Below are 6,000 nucleotides of genomic sequence, written 5' to 3'. Positions count from 1 at the left end.
AGATGGTTTGATATAAGTGCTGAAGAAGGTTTTATGTGTCTGAAAAGATGTTTATTTTTAAGTGATAGGTATTGTAAAAGAAATTACTTATCTTGTAATTTCTTTTCATGTTTAATTACTTTCCTAGCCTGGTGTATCCTTGCAGCACTCCAATAGGTTGAAATGACATTGATATTTTTCCATAAGAAAATCTGAACAGCAGAAGGTTTTCATTTTGCTCTTAAAAATAAATTCTTTGGGTTTTTTGTTATTAATTTTCAAAGACCACCCAAAAATGCCACAAATAAAGGTGATCCAGAAAGAATTCAGCCTCCATCTGTTCATGCATTATCAGGAAGGCTTTAGAAAGCACCGAATTCCAGCTTCAGTCAGAGCATCGCACATTTCCCATAGAAAAGGAGAAAAAGAAAGCTTTTTCTTGTAGAGTGTTTCAATTTCTTTTTTTTTCTGCGTCAGAATTTCGAGGTGTCAGGAGAATCTGAGAAGAGGAACAGCAGTCTTTTGTCTGTAAGTCTGAGACGCTGCTCTGAGGAACAGGACAAGCTGCTCACACAGTCCTTTTCAAACCTGTTCCCTGGTCTGTGTTTCTGGGAGCCTGCCTTGGGCCTGGGGGTTGGAATATCTGAAAGTGGCAACCACTGGCCAGCAGTGTAGGGGAAGGTAATAGGAGCTGCAGGATGTGCTGCCAGGTCCTCTGAAAAATTTACATTAGACACCCACAGTTATAGGTACCTGTAATTTTGCTCTTTATTTGCCTTAGGTTACCAGCTGTACCAGGGAGCAATGACACTCAGAATTGCTATTAAGATGCTATAAATGGAAATTAGTGAGTGCTTGCACGTGGCAAGGACCCGCATGGTGGAACACCCTGGAATGTCCCAGCGGGAAATAATTTTGCCTTCACAGCAGAGTCTGAACTATGCCTGGAAAAGAAAATCAAGTATTGAACTCACAAACTGAGTCATTTATTATGGGCACCGAGTGAGACTCGGATCCTGCGCAAAAATAGTCTGTGACTGATGCACCTGTGCAAGGTGGCAAATTAATGGAGTAGAGACAATTGTGCTTACAGCATTTCTTAGCTTCAAGTGCTGAGCTGCACAACCTTGATAATGTTCTTTTCACATACTGTTTTGTGTGTAATTATTACCTGTATCAGTCCAAATTTAAAAATAGAGTACTTCCCTATTGTATGCCTCTTTTAGGATGCATTTGTGGCTGAATTTTAGAGGTTCCAATACCCTGCAACTCACACTGAAGGCTATTGGCACTGTCACAGCAACACCATCCAAACTCTGAAAATTTCAAAGCCTCTTTCAAAGCCCTGGGATGAGCGCTCCAAAATGGAGGCAGCCAAAAATCCCTAGCCACTTGTAAAACATTAGATGTAATAAGATAAAAAAGCAGATAATTTGAGGAAGAAGCTAGTTTCTAAACCAAAGTTGTCAAAGTAGGGTAACACTCCAGGCAACCAACTCCCACACCTTTTATCATCATCATTAGTCATTTATATTGCAGCAGCATGCAGCAGCCCCTGCTGACGTCTGGGCTAGAAACCAGACACAGATAGTGAGAATGATACCTAGCCCAAGCAGCTTGCAAAATTACAACAGTATGAAGTATAAGAAAGGGAGGGAGGAAGAACAGAAGGTTGAAGTGGGTTGCTGAAGGTCGATTTGCACAAACTTGGCACAGCCGGGAGAGTCAGGGCCTCGATCCATGGGAGCAGCTGCCCCTCTGGCTCGTGCTCTGAGTGAGCATGGCATGGAGAGAGATGGCAGCTTGACTTGTGCAGCTTCCCTGCTCCTGGGAAAACAGGCTGGTTGTGCCAGGAGTCACACATTTGGGAAAACACAAAGGCAAGGTGACACATCTCCCCTTCAGGTCTTGGGGTAGAGCTCTGTGGCAGAGCAGAGAACTGGGATTTGGGAGAGAAAATGTCACAATTAACTCACAAAATGCTCTGACAAGGCCATTGGTACAGGCAGTGAAAAAAGAGCATGGGAAGAGCTGGTTTTCCTAACCCCTGTGCACTGGTGCATTGCTATAGCAAGTGTTTGCTGTTGGGAGTTGTGGGTATCACAGGCTGAGGTTGGAAGGGACCTCTGCAGGTCACCTGCTCCAACCCCCTGGGCAGGCAGGATCACCTAGAGCCAGTTGCCCAGGACCATGTCCAGGGAGTTTTTCAATATCTCAAAGATGGAGACTCCACAACCTCTCTGTGCAACCTGTTCCCCTGCTTGGTCACCCTCATGGTTATGTGCTGCTTCTTGAGGTGCAGAGGTTTCCTTGGGGTAGCAAAAGATTTCACCTTGCCAATGGAGCAGAGCCTCTTGGATTCGGTTCTTTTTTCTTATCACTTATTCTCTTTAAAAAGATACAATTTATGTGGCCACAGATCTGGGGAGAATATTTGCATATGTCTCCCAACAGTACAGAATGCCTAACAACCCAAATCTCTGTCTGCAGTGGGCACTGTGCTAGATAAGGAACATACTTTGATAGCTAATGTAATGCAACATACACATCATGTTGCCTCAAGGTCATGGTAAATTGTATCTGTTTATATGATGCATCTTGACATACTCTAATGTAGTGCTAGTAATTTAAAACACTGACCATATAAAATGTGAATAAGACCAAGAACATCGCCACAAATTCCATTGACTTTTTGTATGAGAGGATTCATTAGCATATTGGTGATTCTTCACAAGGATTTCAAGAAAAGAATGTATATTTTGCCACTTTTTTCTTCAATGGACACCAAGTCAAACTTCATTCACAAAACCTTGAGTAATTCTGCTAAAAAGAAATCTAATCTGGATTTATGACCCTAGAACAGAGAGCCAAGTTTAATCCTGTTGTTTTTTTTTTAACATATAACAGATTCATTAAAAATATTGCTTGCAATAAAGAGGCTGCTAACAATAAATAAAATATTCATAGTATCTGAATTATGCAAAACTGGTCATTGGAAATGATTTTGTGCAGGTCCCAGAAGCCTTGTAACACATAGGGAGTGCACTGAGTGCCACTGAACTGGTGTGATAAGTAAATAAATGCAACTTGCCTGGAACAGTAGATTGGATAATAAATAATAAACGCTTCTTTAAACTTTGTTTTCAAAACTAATAGTTTATGTGTTATGAATTGTTGCCCAAGATGTCCTGCATGTTCACACAGACCTGGGTTTTATTCTAGCTGCTGTCACACCATGCACATAGGACTGATGCTTTCTCTGTTAAAATACTTTGCTCACATTTGTAAAGTATCCATTTGGCTTTACTTGTTTTTTTAAAGCCAGGTGATCCTCTAGGGAGATTTTGATCAATTTCTTTCCCTTCCATGCTCTAAGGCATCAAGGAGTGCTGGGATGAGGTGATTTGGACAACTGACCATACTAGTGGAAAAAATGCTTATGGTGACAGACCATCTAAAACCCATGGAAAACAGTAGCCCTGTTCTTCAGGCTCTGGTGAGAAAAATCATTTTCCTCAGGAAACAAAGCTGGGAAGTGAACACTAATCACTAAGCAAAGATAGTCAGGCGTTTTCAGTTCATGACATTTGAAGAAATTCTAAGAAATAGAAAAAAATCTAAGATTTAAAAAAACCCAACCACTTGGGCCAAACTTCTCCAAAGGCTATTTGAAGGCTGAACTAAATATTAATTCAGGTTAACCTGAAAATGCCAATCAAAATAATTAATACTGTAAGAGAATGTTTGGATTTTCTTCACTATGTAGGAAAGAAATGGAAGGCTGCTTGATGGACAAAAGTCAGTGCTGCTCCAAATCTGGACTGAGAAATGGCACCTTCTAGTGAATACTCATAGACACTGGTAAACATAATTAACCTATTCCAGGATACCATAGCATTTCCAGATATTATGATTTTAAAACCTATCCGTAATGTAGATTAAACAGGCAGTCATACTGATAAATGTTAGATGTGAAAGAAAAAAAGACTACGTGACTGAAAAAATGAATGTGAAAAGTGCTTTAAAAATACAGTATCACTCTACCACCCATTCAGAAAACCTGAGCCAGAGGAAGATAAAAAAAATTTATCTAAATTCATGAAGCTGCCCACTGCTCCAGTGAACCAAACCCTTTTTTGCTCCAGAGAACCAAACCCCTCTTGGTTTCCAGATCAGCACCCTGTTCTTTGGACCACATTTTGTCTCTGCACCCTCTGGTTTAAACTGATGCAGCTCATCTTCAGTTTATGCTGGTTGAAGAATTGCAGCATAAGCTTTTTAAGAAGTCACTTTGCAGCACCAACAATTTAATTCAGCTTAACAGAAACATAGAAATAGAAACAGTAAAATGTCTTTTGACCTTTGCTGTTGGCTACAATCAAACCCATGCAACAAAGAGAGCAGAGAGGAAATGTTGGACATACGCTCAAGATGAAAAAAAAATGTTTGGGCATGTAACACAGTACACTGGAGAAAACATTCAAGAACATTGTGCTGAGAATATTATTTCTATAAGGCTGAAAGGGTCAGTGTCATCTTAGATTATGCACTTTACAAGTGCCAGCCGTAGAAAAAGACCCACCCACAGGCCCTACACTCTGGGCAGAAGGTCACTAAACACTGGCAATTGATCTGTGGCTCTAGAGACTCCAAGGAGGGGCATAAAAAAACCACCAAATAAAACATGCGGGTTTCTTTTTGTTAATATACCAACTACTTTGCTAAAGATTATTAATAAAGCCTGAATAATGACATTGTCTTGTCAATCCAGTGTTAATTAATGCCAGTGATGAATGAAAATAAATTAACACAAGTCATATAAACATCCTTAAACGAAATTCCTCTCTATTTCCTCCTGACACAAAAACAACCTGCCAAAGATAACTCTTTGTTTGAAACAATTTTTCTCCAAAGAATTTCCAGCTGCTTAATTGCTTTCACACAAAAGCAATTAAGCTTAAGAACTCAAGCTAAGTCCTACTTTGCTTGTCTTATCAGTCCTTAGCTCCACCCAAACTTCCCTGACACAGGTGGCATATCCAACCCTTGTGCTCCTCACAGGGACTTTGTGTCACCCTCTAAGCCACTCTTTTTTAAGCTGACAGCAAAAGCCGTGCTGTGCATGCCATGGGTCCAAAGGGGAGTTTTTGTCACCCAGTGACCTTTTCTGTTGAGTTTGGCATGGGCATGGCCTCAGCCAGACCGCAGCCCTGGCTCTGATCTCTGTTAGCCTTTCTGAGATTTGAACCATACTCCTCATTTCCTTAGAACTCCAGATGTCAAGCACACAATGCCATAATTCACCCAGAAACTCAGCACAGTGACTGGTGACTGAAGTGCAGCCAGCTCTGGAGGAAGCACAGGCAGTTACAAACCACACAGCCAAGCCAAATGGTCCAGAGGAGAGGAAGGGATGCAGATTTTTTTTCTGAAGAGAAAGAGTTTGGCAAATTTATACTGGGAAATATCTTATTCCATGAATCAAGAGATGCAACCCTTCTTTGCCAAAAACTGGGGAGCCTAAAAGCTCATAACTCTACATTAATGCAGCAATTATATTAGCTTTCCTGTACTTTAAAAACCTGAGACTAAAGTTTAATATTTCTGGCTTTGCTTTCTAAATAGACAGTGAGAGTTACACTAGACAAACTCCAATTTAAAATCTCAGCAGGGCTGACAGTGGTATTGAAGAAGAAAGCTTTTCACAGTACTAGCTTGTGGACTGATTTTAATAATGGACATTTTCTCTCCATAGATCCAATATTTATAATCTTGTTGTTATTTTAAAACCTGCCTGGGGACACATAAATCTGCCTGTATCATAATTACACTTATCTACATTTCATGCCTGTAATCAAACTAGGACCTATGGCAGAGGCCATGGGAATATTGGGCAATCTATTCTGCACAGATAAGAAAGACTCCAGGTATTTTTCCAAACGGATAATCTATTTTATGGATAATAAATTAACTTTGTCAATTTTTTGGAAGCTAATGTTTTGTCAGGAGAATTTTTTTTTT

The sequence above is a fragment of the Molothrus ater genome, chromosome 6, assembly GCF_012460135.2.
Source record: "Molothrus ater isolate BHLD 08-10-18 breed brown headed cowbird chromosome 6, BPBGC_Mater_1.1, whole genome shotgun sequence".
Lineage (NCBI taxonomy): Eukaryota > Metazoa > Chordata > Aves > Passeriformes > Icteridae > Molothrus > Molothrus ater.
This window is presented reverse-complemented; position numbering follows the sequence as displayed.